Genomic DNA, 18,135 nt, shown 5'->3' on the forward strand with positions numbered 1-18,135 from the left:
GCACTGTTTCAAAGAGGAAAAAGATGCTTCCCCAAGCTTTGGAGATGAAGTGTGTTCATTGGAGTGAGTGACAGGCTGGGCATGACCTCCTCCTCAGAGCTTTGGATTTGGGGATTTCTGTTGCCAGCACGCTTTAAAGGGTAAGGAGCATTGCTGCTCATTAATTAGTAAAATTTGAGCTGACTTCAAGTGGTGCTTGGAAACATTAACTATCAGAGTTTGGATTCATGCCCTTGAAGAAAAACCAGTTCTGTGTTAGTTTTCCAGTTTTCATTAATAATTCTCCTTCTAAAATAATGGATCAGCTCAGAAGTTGTGAACAGCTCTGGGCAGATGGAGCACCCTGGAGGCCAGTGCTGTAAACCAGGAGCCTTTTGGGGACACAGGACCAGCTCTGGTGGAGGGGCTGGCTCTGGCATGGCCAGCAGGGCTGGAGGGCCCTGAGGAGCCCCTGTCACTGTCCTGGCTGCAGTGGGCAGAGGATCAGAGTGACCAGCCCTTGTTGGATTTCTAAGCACTTTGCTCCAGCATCTGCCTCACAGGGGCCATCACCAGCTGTGTTGCAGCTCCCTTCATCATCTTCCTCCCCACATCTCCTCTCTGACCACAGTGGGAGTTCAGCCTTTTCCTGGCTTTCTGAACCTTCACATTAGCACCTTTTTAGGGCTGCTAGGACTTGGATTTTCAGCTCAGTGTTGAGTTGTGGATCTGAGGTAGCACTTTGGACCTGTTTGCAGCTGAGGACCCCTCTCCAGCTGCCCTGGTGCAATCACTCCCTGCCATTTGGAGTCTGAACACAGCACCCTGGCAGCGTGCCCACCTCCAGTTGTGGGCTGGGAAGTCTCTGGGCATATAACAGGTCTGCATGGGCATGTGTTGACAAGCAGAGGGCTGGAAAGCTTCCAGGATTTCCCCTTTTCTATTGGAAAACTTGTCAGTGTCCCTGGACCATTGCTGAAGCTGTCCAGAGAAACAACTTGTGTCAGTGCCAAATGCTGTTGTCAGTCTGATCCTGTGTCATTGATGAACAGGTCTGAGAGTAACCAAATGGTTAATCTGCCCTGTAGATAGATTTGCTTTCAGATATAATAAGACCTGCCTCTTTTATAAAATTAGAACATGAATGTGCACAGGCATTATATAACTGAGAAGTGAATACTGTATATGGGAACATGGTGGTTTAATATATATTGAAGGCTTTGATTGTTCTCCTTTCTGTCCTTCTGGTAGTTTATGGAAACTTGAAAAGTTTTCAATCAACCTTTGAAATTAGCTTGTAACCTATGTAGTTGATCATCATTTTCTGTTCCCTGAGCCAGCTGTGTTTAAGGATTCATAATTCAGTATTTCAAAAATTGTCAGTGGTTTCACTATATGAAATTTTAAATATTCTGAATGTACTTCTGGCATTCAGTGGTTGTATTTGTTCATTCAAATGTAATGGATATTCAATAGCACCTATTATCAGCTTGATACAGAAAATATACTTGGGTAATTACATATGCCTACACTTGATATAAATTTAAATCTTTTTCTGCCAAGAGGTCTGGTAAAAAACAACACATTTCATGAAGATTCAGTTCAGAATTTTTGAATTCATGAAAGAGAGGTTTGTGGGCGAAAGAAGGATCCACCTCCCCTGGTGCACAAAGCAGGGTGTCAGTTCTCTACTTCCAGCAATCCTTTCTGTGCTCTTTGAATCATCCTCTGTGTTTTACTGCCTTGCAGAGATTGCAGCCTCTGTGCATCAGAAGCATCTGAGTGTTTTTCTGAAGTGGACACAGACATGGATGATATTGATAGTAATGTGTTCTTTACTGTTTTTTTAAATGTAAGGAGTATATATTTCACCTGCTTAGCTGACCCAATATAAAAAATGTCATTTTATTTCCTGCAGGCTGGCACACCTGTGTGGGACTGGGGCACTGTGAGGGACAGCTCTCCCTGGTGTAAAAGCTGTGCAGTGCTGAGTGTGTCTGCAGGGAGCTGCTGCTCTCCCAGTGCTGACCAGGCAGGAGGATCAGGAGCTGCTGAAAAAACCCCTCTGTTTGGGTTTTGTGATTTCTGCACCCCAGGCTCTGAGCCAGGAAGGAGCACGGTTCACTGAGCTGGTGAAGGATACCAGGGAAAGGAGCAGTTTTGCTGAGCTCACACTATGGCTGAGATTGGCTGAAACTCCAGTGAACTTTATTTGACAGTGGCCAAGCAGTTCCTTTAGGTCAAGAATAGGAAACTGTGTTTGGTGTGAAGGGAAGAATTTTAATCAGACTTTATTTATTATTCTATGAATTAATACCTGGAAAGAAGAATTGCATTTTGGAAACTGTCTGCATTCATAGGAACTGCTATAATATATCTTAGGCTGCCATAGCAACATAGGAGTGCAATGAGTTAGAAATCTCCCAGTTATTAGAAAGCCTGAATTAAGCCAAATATTGAACAAATGGTGTTTGCATAACATCCAAGGTTTTGCTTTCTCTCATGAGGTTTTGACCTTGTTTCAGGTAAAGGGAATCAAATCCTTGATTCTCAAGAATCAGACTTGCCTGAGTTTATTTTATGCTGAAGAGTATGAGAATAGCTGTTCTGTGCTGTGGTACTGTATGGCAAGTCAGATTTGTGAACATATATTTAGGCTGCTGACTGTGCTCAAAGCTGTCTTGAAGAATATTTTAAAAGGTTGTGAAGAATGGCAAGAAAAACTAAATTCTTTACCTTACATTCCCTTTTTGTGAAATAAAGATGCTTTTCTTTGTTTATTTCTGCATAATGGAAGGTGAAACAAAAATACTGTGAAAAAAGAGTTTTCTGAAAGGTGAGAAAATAGCAAGAGTGTAATATTAGCAAAGGCTTTAATGAATTTTTTGGTTTCCACCTAATATTTGAGGAGAGTACTGAGGCTGGTTTTGAAAATATTGTGAGGTCAAGAATTCTATATTACTTTCTGTATGAAATAACTCTCCACTAGGATAAAAAAGTATAACACTTCCTATGGTGTGTCAATGGGAAGAAATTTCTGGAAAATATTTATTGGGACAATTTCATTTGGAAAACACCCTTCCCTTACCCTAATGCCAGGAAGAATAATTCTGTGAGCCCTCAGGGCATGTGGAAATCCGCATTTTTCTTGTGTTGTCAGTGACAACACAAGATCATGTGAAAGAAGGAAATGTGTTGTGATATTGCTTTATTTTAATCTTATTTTTGCTGATCTTTCTTATTTTGAACTTTATTAATGTATCTATTGTAGCCTGATCTTTTGTCAGAGATTGTTAATATGTCTCCAGACCATCTTTTCTGCTGTGATTTTATAAATACCTTGTTGCAATATCCATACAAAACATCTGTGGGCTTTTAATAAAGTTTTATTTGTTATGAACTTATTTGCCAGAAGTGCAGAGTTCTGAGAGTATACTTTTAGTGCTGCTTTTCAAAAGCTTTCAAAATACTCATGGTTGAGGGGATGAGGAATCTTTTTTCCTATTTTGCAGTGCTCCTAGCGGTTGTCAATAATGTTTTCTTTAAAAATCCAGGTAATAGTACAAGTGCTGAAAGAAAAAGTGCAAGTGCAGCTGTTTCTGAAAGTTCTGCTAAAGCTCTGATAAATCTGTTGGCTTCCAGTAACACTGCAGGGCCATTAGACTGAAGTATTGGTAATTGCAATTAAACTTAGATTATTTCCCGTACGCTTTCTTCTTTTGATGTGCTCCCTTTTCTTTTACTCACTAGCTCTGAAGCAGTTTCTTCCTTTCTCCAGTTGACTCTTGGGCATTCCAGTTGGCTGCATCACCTCTTTTTCCAGCAGAGAACTTTCCCCAGTGCTGCTGCAGGGCTTGGGCCAGCAGAGGCTGATTCTCCTCTCTGGAGCATTGTCACAGACATATTTTATGAAAAATCCTTTAATTAGGAACTTTTCTCCTGAGAAGCTGGGAAGTTTCAGCTTCTCCATGTTTTGCTGCTTTGGAATGTGATTTGGAGAATTCCTCACTGAGCATGTGAAATTGTTTTTACTTGATGACAAATGACAGCCACCTGTGTTGAAGCTGTGAGCAGACACAAGATTTTATTATTCCATTCTTTTTTTATTATTCTATTATTTTATTATTCCATTACTTTTCCTTCCTAGCCTTCTGATAAAATCTTTTCTTCTATTCTTTTGGTATAGTTTTGGTGTGTCATTTCCTTTAATATAATATGTATCATAAAATAATAAATAATCCTTCTAAAAGATGGAGTCAGGATTGATTGTTCTCATCTCTTCCCTCGTCCTGGGACCCTGTGAGCAGCACCACAGAGCATCTTTGTGACCCCTCCACGGTGGCTCTATGGTGTCCTCATTGTACATGCTGTGTGTATCTGGCACATACACAGCGCATGCAATGTGGACATAATGGAGCCCAATGGCCACCTGAGAACAGAAAAAAACACCTGCAAGAGATCTTGTGGGCCTATGGTTTGGATATTTTATTGCTGTTGTTGTTGTGGTGTTTTAAAGCTTCCTTGGTGTGCATGTATGCTGCTCTTGTCCAAAAATTGCGTTGCAGATAAAGCAAAATAAGGCATTGGACCTCACAGGGTCATTGCAGTTTTCCAGATCCCCACAAAAGAATTTTTTTGCAGGACTTAAATAATAGCAGGAATCTAATTTTGGCTCCTAACAGCGAGGTGAATCACTTTGGGTACATGTATTCTATCAGTGTTACTTTGTGGTGTTTAATTTTTTTGCACATTCTGTGCTTTGTACTATCATTGAGAGTTTGGGGAAAAAAACTGTGTTTCTCATGTAACAAGAAAATGTTGTTTAAATCTTGTATCAATATTTGAGTTTGGGGTTTGTTGTTTCTTGTTTTGTTTTTATTTTTGTTTGGTTGTTTTATTTTAAAAACCAAAAGAGCAAAGCAAAACTAAATCTTCTGGTTTGTTTTAAATAAAACCCTGAACCCTATCATTTGTATTCCAGCTTTTTACAATGTTATTCCATGAGAAGTTTTTAAATGTTCTTTTTTTCAGGCACTTCTACTCACTTATCTACAGTAGCAAACACAGAACCATGTTCCATGTTTTCTCTGCCATGAATTAACTTTTAAATGATGGCTTTTTTCACTAGGTGATTTTGACAAACTGAGCATTTGTGTGAATAGCAGTTACCCCTTGTAAGTGTTAAAATAGAAGGAATTAGATATTTAATGGTGAAAATTATTGCAGGGCAAAATATTGCACCTGAGGTTGCACATGTGGAGGCTGCAGTAATGAAAGTCCATTCTCAGCTGGATATAGCCTCAATCTGTAGTGGGCCAAAATCTGCTTTCAGGAGCTGAAACCCTGCTCAAGAACAGGAATTGCGCTCTTTTTTCTGTGCTGAAATTTAAAAAGGAGGGATGTGTGGTGGCATGGGACACATTTCCAGAGTGAGTGAGGAGCTCCTGGGGGAGCTGCGCTGTGGGAGTATCATCTCAGCATCCTCATCTCATTGCCCGTCCTGAGCCTACTTGAATACAAGTAAAGAGCTGCCATGAGATGATGAAAATTATTTTCTGATGTTTAAAGAAAAAAGTGCACCCAGTGCAGAGAGTTGCTTTGCTTCCAGGTGTTTCCCCAGAGGAGCTGGGATGTGACCCCTCAAAGCTCAGCCCTGCAGGTGTTTGTGGCTGGTGGGAGCTGATGGAGCTCCCCTGACCTTGCTCTGTGTCCCACTGTACTGAAGGACTCCTTGAGGGCTGCCAGGGTAGTTTTGCTCTCACTGGATTATTTTTTATTCCTCCCTATAAATCACTATTTTCATTAATCCAATTGCTGGAAAAGGATTATAGCCTCAGAATAAAATCCGGCCGTAATTAAAAATGTAAAAGCCGCTTATGTTTTTAGGCCAAAGTTATTAGAGGAAGGTATCAACCTACCAATATTAATACCCCAGTCTCAGCTGGGAGGCTGTTATCATGATGAAAGTGCCGGATAATGGCCCAGTTACTGAATATTTTATTGCAGATAACTTCTGCTTGTGTTTGCCTCTCATCTATGTGCACACCAGAAGCTGTCCACAGCAGCCTGCCTCTCACATGCTCTGTGGGCATCCTGGGTTTTTCACATTTCAGGAAAACTCTTTGTTTTTTGAGAGCTAATCTAGCAATACTGTAAAAGCAAGAAGAGTTTGTGACAGACTGTTCAGGGCACAAGGGCTGTGGGAATCACCTCTGTAAGAGGATTGAGGCATATTCTAGTCTTCAACATCTGCATCTTAAGCCATCTTTTCATAATGAATACTCCCTTATCAAATATCCTCTCTGTGTTTGTAGTTTCCATCAAACCCCTGTGTGGATAAAGAAAAATGGCAAACTGGAACAGCTCTCAGCCATCCCATTTTTCATGCCATGTGCCAGCTTAGGGGCATGCAGTTGTCTGTGTATTCAGTTTGCAAGCCTGCTTTGTCACTCTTTGAGTAGAGCACTTTTTAATTACCTCTTTGTAATTAAATCAATTGAGGGGCTAGAGTCACCTATTATTGTTTTTACTCCAAAGATTGAAACTTTCTTTGACCTTTGATTTCTTCAAATGGGAGGTGTTTCATTTTGTCTCTGGTGTTTTGAATGAAATGAGCTTTCTGTGAAGGAAAGGATGCTGAAATACTTATTCCCTGATGGAGGATTTAGATGAAAAATTATGGACCTGCATGTCCTCAAACTGCATTATTCAGAATCTCCTCCACCTAGACCGTGCTCAGCTTTGCAGACTCAAACATCCTTCACCTGACAGTCTGTGGCATTTGGTCCTCTGATGGTAAATGAGCTTTGCATCTGAAGCAGTGAATGAAATCATTTAGAGCATCAGTGCTAAACTGCAAAAGGGATGAAAACAAATTACCTCCCAAATGTCCATTTACTACAGCGAGTTTTCAATGAAGAAAAAGCTCTTTCTGATGTTCCTTTCTGGTTTAGGTATGTTTTTTGATGGTTTTTCTTTTTTCTCCTTCCTTGGTTTGCTTTCCCAGTCCCTTTTCATGGAGATATTTTGATCTTTCCTTTCAGTAATGGCATATTTGTGATCTTTGTTTTCCTCCAAATGGCCCCAGGTAATTTAGGCTTCACTTTTCTGGGGTGTCAGAAGCAGTGCTGAATTTCTGATTTGGGGCAGCTTTCCGTTCTCCATCCAGTGTTTCTGGTGTCCCAGGCAGGTGCTGAGGTGCTGATTTGTGTTTCCCTTGGCTCCTTTTCCTCTTGCTCTGTGCTGGGGTTCGGCTGCTCGTGCTCAGCCTGGCAGTGATGTTACATTCTGGGGTGCCTGATGGCAGCACCAGCTGCTAGTCCAAGTTATTTCAAAATGTTTATTTACATAAAATAAATTTAGTCTCTAGGTTGCGCTGAGGAATTCTCTGTATCTCTAGTCTGTTCTAGCAAGAAAGATGCTGTGCCAGAAAAAAGAGATTTCATAAGAGGCAGCATTAAAGAACTACATGTTTTTACTGCTGTGCACAGCTGAGGAATTCCAAATTTAGTATTGTCTGCATGTGGTGGAAAAATACAAACTCGGGGAAAAAAGGGCTAAAAAAAGAGAAATGCAAAGATTCAGCAGAGTGTTCCTTCATGTGTTTCCACTGTAGAAGTCTTGAACCTCAGTGAAGTGCTGATTTTTCCACTGCTAACACGCTTGCAGCTCTGCTGGGTGCAGTATGAAATTTGTTTCTTGCTGTCAACAGCCTTGCTCAACTCTTGTTTTTGGGAGCAGGAGCCTTTCACATGTGCAGGGCTGGTGGAGGGGAATGAGTGATGGGGACTGAAGCCTGGAATACAGAGAGAACGTGAAACTTTGCCTGCAGCCCTAAATAACCCGTAAAGAACAGCACTGCAAACCTCTGCCTTCCACGTGTTTGGGTCCCCTTCCCTAAAGCTGGATGTGCAGCAGGAATCTGAGCCACCAAGCTCTATTATCAGCATAAATCCCTTCTGCCAGGGAGCGAGAGGGGCTGCCTGTGCCCTGCAGCTGCTGGGGCAGGCTCAGCTCAGGGGCAGCAGCAGGGTCTCACTGTCTGCTGTGCCCTGGCTGCTCTGCTGCTGCCTCTGCAGAGAGGGGGCTGCTTCACCTGCCCAGGTTTGCCATGCCCAGAGGTTTGTGAGTGTGCCTGCTGTTGGGAGCCCTTCATTCTGCACCCTTCTAATTGTTTTCTCTTGCTGGAGAGCAGCTGGATGGGGAGCGCTGAGCAGAGGAAGGTGGGTGTGTGTAAGGAGTGTTTGATGTGTGTGGTGCTGGTTCCTGCCCTGCTGGTCTTTGAGAAGCAGTGGAGTGGTGTGGTGGTGTGCTGGGAGGAGGGGATGTGTTTCACCTTTATAATGCTGGACATCTCTTTTGACAAAGCCAAGCTCTGGAGTAGATATAGAATCATAGAAGCATTTAGGGTGGAAAGCTGCTTTAAGATCATCGAGTCCACTAAACCTTCATTCTGCAGCACTTGCTGAGCAGTAACTCCTACCTCAGGTACTGCAAAGCCCCTCTCTGCTGCTGAGTCCTGTCTGCAGCTAAAGGAACATCTGCAGGTGCAGGCTGTGCCCAGGGGAACGTTCCTGGCTTTTGTTCCACCTCCCTGTCCTGCAGGCTGGAGGGTGTAAAGAACTGAGCTGTCTCTGGGCAGCTGCTGAGGCTGACCTGGTCTAGAAATTCTCATCTCCCCAGGAGTGTCTCTGGGCAACGTGGGCCCCTTTACTTTAGGAAAAGGAGATTTAGGATTAGAAGAGACTGGGGATGCTTTCGAAGGCTGAGGGACGGGGTCTGGGGAGAAGGCGGCTTCCAGGGCACATTCCTGCAGCTCTGCATTTGTTTCATTCTTGTTGATAAATTGTTTTCAGATAGTTTGTAATTATTTTCTGTATTTTCCTTACAGAACATTTTCTTCCCTCTCTTTTCCCCTTGTTCTATCATTTCCTTCTCACTCTTATTGGATTATGCTTTGCATGGGAAATGTTGTGGTAGAGCTACAAGATATTTTTGTTTTGAGCTTTTTCCTATCCATCAATTAGAAAAGCTGTAGGGCTTTTTAATTACTCTGTCAATGAGGAACAAAGTTCCTTTTGTGTTTTTTTGTCATGCTTCCTTGAACAACTTTAAAATTGTAATAGTCCAACTTTGACTGTGGGCTTTTTTGCATTAAGCTGATAATGTGGATTTGAAGTTGCATAGGTATAGCCCCAAAGGCTGTGCACAAATGACTTCACTGCTATTGATGAGCATTCAAACTGACAAAAACACTGACACTGAGATTTACGTGTTGAAAAAGGACAGAACACAAATAATTTAAATATTTTTCTCATGTTTGAGTAAATTTGTGGTGTCTGATTGAGCTGGTTAGCAAAATAAAGACAGATGGCAATGAATTCATTCCAACACGTTTTCATTCCAGTGCAGCTATTCCGACTTCTCACAGCCCCTGTGAAAATTATTTTCTTGTTTAAATTTCCCTTGCTGCTGCTGTCCACACCCTGTCCAGGGAATTCAGAGGTAGTGTGACAGAATATGCATGGAGAGTGATTTTTATTTGCAAAGTAAAAATTAAAGTAACTGAATGAGGAGCTGCCTTTAACCAGATACTCAGTGGTACAGTAAGAATTTTACTACTTCTCCTTTAAAGTTCATATAAAAAGTTTAGCAGGATTAGAACAGAGTTCATAATTGAATTTTAGTCAAGCACTTTTCAAATTTTGAAGATGACACAGTAATTTTGAGTCCTGTCTTCATTAGGAGAGTGAGAACATTGCTGTTAACATAAGACATGGGCAGCAAGAGCAGGCACTGCACCTGGCCTGTGCATCCCCAGCAGCCCAGCTGCTTGTCTGGGCGCTGCAGGGTGATGGGACCATTGTTTCTGTGGGTGGAATGCTCAGAAAATATCTTCTGATGGAAAGTTTAAACAGTTTATAGGCCCCAGCAGAAAAAGGGGAGGAGAGAAAATGCCCTGCAAGGACTGTAACCACCTGTAATTGATGCTCCAATGACTGTAGTGTCTTCTTGAAGCTTCTGTCTTAAATAAATATAATCTTTAATGTTTTTATCTTAATGCAATAGTTGTTTTATCTAGTAATTTCATCTATGGCTTTAAAAGAATGCTTGAATTTTCAAGGTTGCACTGACCAGTCAGCATCTTGCCTCATTCCTTTGGCATATTTCAAAAGTGCCCATTGTCTTGGTACTTTCTACATGCAGAAGATACTGAAATCAAAATATATTGCTGGATATTGCACTCAAGGTCTGTGTGAAAAAATGTGCAAAAAACCACAAGAGTAAAGCAGTATTCACTATAGTATGAATTGTTGGGGGGGTTATGAGACATCTGCACAATATTTGCAGAACTGCTCAATTGGTTTGGTTCTTCTATGTCATATTTGCTACGGAATTCATAGATATGAAGAAACATGTGTCTTGAATATAAATTATTATTGTTTTCCTTTGCTGTTAAGCCTGCCAACAGTGTGAAGTGTGGATGTGCTCTGCCATTTTCCCTCCCAGGCCACTTCTCTACCCTCCTGCCTGCTGTGGATGTGTGCACGGTCAGAGTGAGGAGGGGACAGGTCGAGCTCAGCACTGCTCACCTTTCCCTCCCTCCTGTGCTCCTGGGGATGCTGTCCTGTCTCCTGCTGACAGCAACTGCCAGCCCCTGCCAGGGCAGAATCCCCACAAGGTATAGGAACACTGTCTTTGTACGGCTGCTCAGGGTAGTGCCCTGTGCCCATCATAAAGCCTTGGGGCTGGGAGTGAGGAGGTGTTAAAGGAGAAGGATTTTATCTGTCTGTGCTAGCAGCCTCCTGCAGCTCAGGGAGGCTGAAATCCTGGCAGCCTCTCTTCTGTTAGTGCTCGTTCCTCCCTGGCAGAGCTCTGGGAGTGCCTGGGATTGCTGGCCTGGCCTGCCACAGTCACAAAGCAGGGCTCAGACTGCTCTTGAGTGAAGCTGGCTGTGGGATCCTGGTCAGAAGGCTCCAAGTGAGGCAGCTGCAAAATCTAACATGTTCTGTCTCTGAATTGACACCATGTCCATTAATGGAAATGTTTTCTCCATAGATGTAATAGACCAAACAAAAAGAAAGGCACAAATAGTGACGTTAAATGCTGCCTGCTAAAAATGTAGTGCTGCTCTGTGCTGGAGGTGGTGAGAGGACCAGAAGTACTTTGATAGAAGGAAAGAGGTGGAAATTTGAGGGAGGAAAAAAAAAAAGCAAGGGCTTGTGCATATGCATCATTCTGTGGAGAAGAGGGTAGGAGGGAATATATTGACATCTGTAGATACAAGCTCGGATTACAAAGAGCCAAGAGAATCATGCTTAGGCTCCAGCAAGTATTTTGGGAGAGAGGAACAAAGTAATGGCAGTTCAGGGTGAGTCCATGCAGCAGCCCTGTCTATGTGGATTTCCCCATGGATAGTGCAGGAAAAGCCCCTGGATACCTCCTTGGGGATGGGGACAGCCAGAAGTTCCAGCCCCACCTCTGTCTCGTTCTGCTAATCTGGAAATCAGCCTGGTTCTCCAAATGAAGCCGTCAGGGTGGCCAGGAATTAGAAACCACCAATAAACCCTAATCTAAGGCACTGCCAAGCCTTGCAGGGGTGGTGAGTTTGTCACCTCTAAACCTATTTTAGATGGAAGAGCTGTTTTTGTGTGGGAATTTGAGGGACTGTTGCTGCCCTGAAGGCTCTGTTGCAGGGCTGGTTTGTTGGCTGTGCGTGGGGTCTGTCCTGAGGGCAGTCTGTCCAGCTGTGTGGCTCCTGACCAGGCATCCCTCCTCACACTGACACCAAGCACAGCCTGCTCAGGGTGCAGCTGTGCCCAGGGCTGTGAGCTGCCATGGGAGAGCAGCCTGGTGATGGCAGGCTGGAAATGTGCTCCCTGCTTCTGTGGAGAGCACTGCTGGGGCTCAGCAGTGCCAACGCTCTTAGCTCTGACAAACCTAAGGACCTGGCTCTTATTACAAGCCTATGGATTAAGTGAGTTTTTCATTTTTATTCCTTTTTTTTTTTTTTGACTGCCACCAAAATGCCATGCAGTTAAGGGGAGTGTGCTGTATCCTTCGTGTCTGTCACATATTTTGGTATTTTCTGTGGAGCTGTAGCACGCTCAGCATGTGGTGTAGGCTCATTCAGCCCCATCTCTACTGCATTTCCTACAGTGAAATAGTGAGATGCTATCGTTCCCTATTTCTCTCTCTCTTCTATCCCTTCCTGTGTTCCTGAATTGCTTTCCATTCCAGATACCCATTCTTGGGAACTTTTGAGAAAAGCCTTTCACAGAGGCATGTGTCCTGTATTTTGGTTGGAATTTATTTAGCTCATCACAGCCTGCCTTGTTCATGGGAAGAATTTGTGTTGCCAGGTCCCAAGCACTGACAGCATGAGAGAACATTTTCACAGGATAGAGATAGAAGTGTGTCTGTGGCAAATAAAGCCTGCATTAGACTTGTTCATGTCCTGAACAGGGTAAGAGAGTCACATTTCATCATGTGAAGGTAACCAAACCACGTGCTCAGGCAATAGCACCAACCAGGGGATCAAGCAGCTCCCGCTGCACTCTGTCACTGCCATGCTGCTCTTACCTGACATTTGTCCTCTCAAAGCTCATCTGGGGCTGCCAAAAGGTGCCACACTCATGATTCTCTTGCTGCAGGTGGTTCTGATTCCTGTGTCTCTTTGCTAATTGTCATTTTTGTAAATGGAGTGAAGGCTCTCGAGTCGTTTAAGCGTGGCCTTTGAAATGTCATTGCAAATTTATTCTCCCACAATCACTGACTGTGGAGAGACTTGGCCGTGTGTTCTTTTAACCCACTTATTATGTAAGTTCACAGATCATGACATTTCTAGCTTTCTTTGAATACCATCTGCTTTTAGGGCAGTTTAGTGTTAATGTAAAGCTCCAGAGCTGCTATTGCCCTGGTTTGTGTGACTGTGTTCTGACATTGAGTTAGTCCAAGAAATCTTCTTACTGTTTCTTCTGGGGAGAAACATCAGATATTTCAAAGTATCTCACCTGTGCTGCATTATTTCCCTCACAAAGGCTGTGTTAGCTCAGTGGAGTGCCTGAGTGTTTACCTGGAACATGGGGAAGGTTTCAGAGAAGCACGGACTTGCTGTGGGCACATTTCTCAGTGGAAGTGCTTTCACACTGAACAGCAAAGAGAGACAAGAACTTTGTCCGAGGGCCAAATGTGTGATTCATACCTTTAAGGTGAAGCTGGGGGCTTCATGCCATCATCTCATGTCTGAGAATGAGCTTATGCTTCTGCTCTGGACACATGATTTAGGGTTTTTCCTGGCCTGTTCTTTGACCTGCTGGCCAAAGGTTCCTGATGCTGCTGAGGGTTGATGGGTGTGCACAGAGAAGAAGCCCCAGAGCTGCTGTGTCACCCTTGGGTGGCTGTGGCCTTTGAGGATGGTAAGAACTAAAGCCAGAATTTGTGCCTGAGAAGGTTTGCTTTTGGCTTCATTTCTTCCTCTCCCAATCTTTCTATTTTGGATTGTTTGAGGGGGCGGGCTGGAGCACGAGGGGAATTGGGAAATGTCTGATTAGAAGTGTGATTTCAGAATATTACATGTGATAAAAGTAAAGGTTGGGGGATACAAATGTAAAGGGTGCAAAAGTATATCCTGCTGAGCTGCTTGTATAGGAGAGAGCCTGTAAAGGGTTGTGCTCAAGATCTTGGGTCTAGAGCCACTTTTGAAGACATGAAATCTTCTTGGTACCTTAAGAAATCAAAGCAAATATTCCTTTTAGTACCCAATTATTGGAGCTGAGGGAAGCTGTACAAAATTTGCCATCACAGGCATGTTTTCAATGGAATTTCACATTTTCATAGGTGGATGTCTCTTGAGAAATCTTATTTTTCTTCATACTAATACTGCTTGTATAGAAGAGAGCCTGTAAAAGGTTGTGCTCAAGATCTTGGGTCTTGAGCCACTTTTGAAGACATGAAATTTTCTTGGTACCTTAAGAAAGCAAAGCAAATATTCTTTTTAGTACCCAATTATTGGAGCTGAGGGAAGCTGTACAAAATTTGCCATCACAGGCATGTTTTCAATGAAATTTCACATTTTCATAGGTGGATGTCTCTGAGAAATCTTATTTTTCTTCATATTAATGCAATTCTGAACTGGAACAGACAAAAGAGTATTTTTGTAGAAATGCTTTCAAAAATACTGCTCAGTGTCTGGGCCAGATCTATGTAACAGTTGCTAGGAGCAAAAAATGAGTGTGGCACTTCAGAATCTGACTTGATGTGTGGGAACTAATTTTTATTTAGCAAAAATAAGATCACATGGATGCACAGATATTTTCTTTGCTTTTTTCCCCCCAGTTCACCTTGCCAACTTGGGCTGAAATTAGAACCATGTAAGTCGCTAAATAGCTTCAAGAAACCCTGGTTTTTAATAGCTCTGACTTAGCAACCTAGAATTAAAGTTCATGGGTATCAGATGGCATCTCAATTATTGAGGATACTTATTTTTGTTTTTCTTCAGCAAAACTAAACTTCCATTTTTTCAGGGCAGCCTGTTGCTCCCACTTGAGTGTGTTATTTTTGCTGGCTGGTGCTTGCCTGGCTAGCAGCCTTTTCAGCAGTTTGCTTTTCTGTTTTCCCTGTGAGGTAACCACTTACCTTTGCCCCAAAGTGTGTTCATTGACTGCTCTGAACTCCATGATTAATATCACAGAACGTGCAAACTGTTTATTCTTTATGACCAGATGTGGTATTGAGCACTCACACTTTCCTTGTGCATGTCAGAACATGTAATTTTCTTATTATGGATTGTTTAATTAACCATGGTAATTGTTTCTCTGAGTTTGTAACAGGCATTGTGTTTCAAATTCTTCTGGAGAAGAGATGTTGCTTGCTTGGAGGATCATATTTTTTTGTGGGGGTTTGTAATGAGTGTGACTGCATGGGGGAGGCCCTGCTTTCCTCTTGATTCTGTGAGGGGTTTTGCTTCCAGGCTTGCCAGAGGGTGGGTGGAGATGGTGCTGGGCACAGCACCACTGAGGAATAATGTGCTGGCAAAGTCCTTGGGTCTGCTCTCTCTGCAGGTAGGGGCTGCAGACCCACGTGGCAGCAAAGGTGCAAAGTTATTGCTGTCTTAAATCCCACAAATCCACCTGAGAATGGTCACAAAGGAATTATAAGGTGGCTGGAGCCCAACTGGAGAGCTCCTGCACCAGTGCACACAGCAAGGGCAACAAACAGGAGGATGAGGGAGCCACTGTGGGGCAGCAAAATGTGGAACTCTGGATAAAAATAAAGTTTATGGTTTCTGGAGGAAGAGGTGTGCAAATCAGGGGACTGCAAAGATGTCATGTTCATGCAGGGAGAAAATTAGAAGGGCCAAAACCAACCAGAACCGAATCTGGTGCTATTGCTGTAAAAAACCTTAAAATATTTCTGTAATTACATCAGTGACAAAAGGAGGGCTATGGACAATCTCCACTTTTACTGGAGGCAAGAGGAAAAGTGACAAAGGCTGAGGAAAAGGCTGAGGTGCTTCATGCCCTCTTTGCCTCAGTCTTTAATGGTTCTGTGGGTGCCCAGCCCCAGAAGAGGAGTGGGAAGAGAGAGAGGGGAGCAGAATGAGCCCCTCAGTCTGAGGTCAGTGACTGCTCCACTCAGCCATGCACCAGTGTCTGGGGCTGGGGGGGGATCCCAGGGCTCTGGAGGAGCTCCCTGAGCCCCTGTCCATCCCTCCATCCCTGCCAGCTGTGCTGCCAGCTGGGAGTTGCCCCTTGGCTGGAAGGGAGCAGCTCTATGCCCACCTACAGGGAGGGCTGTTTGTAAGGAGCACCTTTATAAGAGGGGTTTTCTGTGAGATGGTGAAGATTTTCTGTGTGATCCCAGTTCTGGTTTTCCCTCAGTAGTGATTCCTAGCTGCTGATCTTTGTTGTTTAGCTCCACTGCTGTGCCTCAGGGGTTTATATGAGTGGGCTCCTCACATCTGTGCACTAAAGCTCAGAGCAGCAGAGGTGATTTCCAGAGCTGCAGCAGTGCAGCGGGATCCCAGAGAGGAAATTCTGGCCCTTTAGGATTACACTGGGACTGTTTATCCCAAGCCCACTACAGGAGTGAGGGCTGCATATGTTGAACTGTGCCCAAATTACAACTTTTTGGCAGAGGATCCCCTCTAGCTGGCAGTGTTGCAAGTGCAGTAAGTTCATATCCCTTCAGGATTCATTGTCACTATAGGACACGAAAGAACACAAGCGCACATCGCTGTTCTCAAGGTGAAGAAAAAAAGGAAGTTTATTTTCTGACTCCAACATTTATAGTTTTCCAAAAGTGACAGTGGATTGGAGGGTGACAGTGACACCTCTCCAATGACACTGGACAACCAACAGTCTATCAACTTTCTCCACAAAGGAATGCAAAACAATGAGTTATTTACAGAAAGTGTGTGAGAAAGTTCACTACAAGAATGTCAACATCAGAAGGCTTAGAAAGTCTTAAAAAAACAGGGTGACAATTCATTCTTCCTTCTGGACCAAGCAAACCAAGTGCCCACAGCCTCTTGTTACACTCAGAGTAGCACCCTTCACTACTTAGTTCAGACTGTCCAGGAGCTCCAGAATCTGCATCATTAAAAAGATGCTTTGCAAGCTAAAGATTTGTTAGAAATAGAAATCTTCCTTCTAACATATTCACAGGGTTAAAGAATTAGATTTTACTTTTACAAATCAAAGATGAAAATTCAGTTTTCAGAATTTTGAGATGAATGCAGTGAGCCTTTGTGCAGAAGTAAAGTGTTTGGGTTCTCCTGAGTAAGATGAGAAGCCTGGCTAGGGCACCAGTGGTAATTGATAAAGTGATTCAGCACTGCTTTAGCATTTATTTCCATAATGCTTTTTGTGTACAAAGATCTGGGTTCTGTTTTGCCCAAGTGGGGTGTGGAAAAACCGTTTTGTGCATTTCATTTCACTGCATCACTGAACCCACTCAGAGCAAGAGTGAGGGCACAAAATGAGGTTTCAGGCGCGTGCTGCAGATGCAATGACAGCTTTTAAATTCCTTGTTCCCACAAGTCTTTGTTTTTCCTCATGTTGAACTGTCTGGTGGTGTCTCCTGCTATGATGCCTCAATAAAATAACTTGCTTCTGTGTATTTCAGGCATGTTCAAATATTGTGGGTTTGCATTGAAATCCTTTATAAAGCTTTCAGTTCCACAGGGACTTACACTGGTGAGACCTGTATAAGCTCACAGCTTTTGTAGCTCTAATCTTGTTAGTTAAAAGGTGGCATGCTGATAGTTTCATTTCACAGTTGAATTTTTTTAATTATCTCTGAAGCTGGATTTTGGCTTCTCAATTTTGGCCATGAGGTAGCATAACCTACAACACAGTATGGAGAAAGAAACCTCAAATTGAATGTGCTTCAGGTCGTTTTTTAGCTCTGAATCTATATTTGTCCGCCCAAGAAAGTTTTAACTTGACCCAAGGAAAAAAAAACAAATCAATAAATCCAATGGGGGTTTGCAATGTAGCACTGATGTAGAATATGATTTATTAAGTCTGTAATCACAAAAATCTGTTATATGCTGCTGCCACTGGGGCAATAAAAGAGCTGAATAGTTAAACACCACTTGGTTAAAATGTTTTGTGTTCTCGTTCCACTGTAGGTAAAGGATGATATTGAAATTGATATTGAACTAAAATATCCAACCAAAAATTTTTGTGGGTTCTTAAAATACACATCCATCCATCAACATGTGTATATATTTTTATTTAAATATATGAGATATATATAAGTATGTATTTATTGTGCCAGTATGAATGCAGTGTTCCCTTTATATCTATCCCTGGGGAATTCCTCAAGGACAAACCTGATCTCCTGGAAATTCAGGACTCCACTCACTCTATTTGAGGTACTCTTACCTTCAGCCAAATGCTTAATGCTTCCATTCACAGGTTAGCCCTCAGCAGGACTAAAAGGCTTTTAATTTGACTAATTAGTTTTGACATCTAAGAACTAGATCATCTTGCAACATTGGAAAATTTCTGTTCTCATTTGTGTCTTCCTTAGATAGAAAGAAAATGTTATTTTTCAATCCCGTCTCCTTAGCCAGGTTGGTCATTCTCCAGAAATTCCTTCTTGACTTGGAATGACCCTGGAATTCAATGCTCCTCATGATTGAGAATG

General features: G+C 42.8%; 1 protein-coding gene across 4 annotated transcripts in view; it reads left to right on the forward strand.

The window, feature by feature from the left end:
- HTR2C (5-hydroxytryptamine receptor 2C) overlaps nt 1–18,135 on the forward strand; it is a 220,992-nt gene that overhangs the window by 78,851 nt on the left and 124,006 nt on the right. The window contains exon 1 of one of the 4 annotated variants that reach the window (XM_064713221.1): nt 8,181–8,201. The exons of the other annotated variants lie outside the window; for them this stretch is intronic. The gene's annotated coding sequence lies outside the window, so the exon portion shown is untranslated. Of the gene's footprint in view, nt 1–8,180; nt 8,202–18,135 lie in introns of those variants that run through there. 4 annotated transcript variants of the gene reach the window in all.

The sequence above is a fragment of the Zonotrichia leucophrys genome, chromosome 4A (assembly GCF_028769735.1).
Source record: "Zonotrichia leucophrys gambelii isolate GWCS_2022_RI chromosome 4A, RI_Zleu_2.0, whole genome shotgun sequence".
NCBI lineage: Eukaryota > Metazoa > Chordata > Aves > Passeriformes > Passerellidae > Zonotrichia > Zonotrichia leucophrys.